Here is a 1,103-nt window from a genome sequence, read left to right on the forward strand (position 1 = left end):
CAAGCCCTGCCCAGGCTGCTGGGACGCCGTCTGGGGCAGCCGCTGCAGAGGAGCTGCAGAAGAGCTGGCCTGTTCAAGGGATGGGGAAATAAAGTCCTGCTTTTAATTTCTAATCACACTGCAAGGTTGGAAAACATGATTGGATTTGCTGTCCTTCCTATCCGGCTGTCTGATGCCCAGCTGCCGCTCCCAGACCCTGGAGCAGCCTGGCTCCTGCAGAGCTGCTGCTTTTGGGTACAGCGGGAGCCGCAGCCCCAGGGATGTGCAGGGCTGGGAACGGTTGGTGCAACCGGGGCAGCACTGCGCAGGGCACCTATTTTATCCAGTTAGGACTGGGGAAACTTTTAATACCATTAAATTGCCCTTTCCGTGGCTTTCTTTGCAGCCAGCGCCTGGATTAGCCAGAGGGATGTGCCGGGTGATGAGACCTGCAGGGTGTAATCCCATCAGCCAGGTCCGTGAGCAGCGGGATGGGACCGTGGTGCCAGGCTGCCCTGGGAGCTGTCGCGGGCATTCGGGCCCAGGGCAGCGTGAGCAATCGGGCACAGAACTGTCTCTCCTTTCCTTTTCTAGCAGAATTAGCTTTAATGTTGCCCCGTTTTCCTGCACACGGAGGAGTCAGTTGGTTTTGGACAGCCCCGGGCTGGCGGGGTTGGTGTGGCCACAGTGTTGGGGAGTTGTGCTAGATCCCCAAAATGCCCTGAGCAAGCACCAGGACGTGGGCTGCAGCGATCGGGTACAGCAGTCTGCATCTATGTTGTGCCTGCCTTCTCCTCCCCCCCCCCGAAAATGTTTAGGCTGTGCCCTGAGCCCCACCGGGACCCAGGTGTTGGGCACGGCAGTCGTTCTTCATCCCAGGGCCTGACCCTGCATCCCGCTCACCGCACCGATGCCAGCAAAGAAACAGCCAAAACCAGGACTAGGAATCGGTGTCCAGCCGGTAATTATTTTTCTTCCTTTTAAAGCAGGTAAAGGACAGCCGAGCTCTTCAGGGAAGAAGCCAGGGGTGCAGCGTGCGGCTCCCTGCGCGCAGGAGGCAGCCGGGCGAGGGGACGAGGCCGGGGGGTTTGGGCAGCCGCAGCTGAGCCGGGGCTCTGGTGCTG

Source organism: Pygoscelis adeliae, unplaced genomic scaffold, assembly GCF_000699105.1.
Source record: "Pygoscelis adeliae isolate BGI_AS28 unplaced genomic scaffold, ASM69910v1 Scaffold13, whole genome shotgun sequence".
Lineage (NCBI taxonomy): Eukaryota > Metazoa > Chordata > Aves > Sphenisciformes > Spheniscidae > Pygoscelis > Pygoscelis adeliae.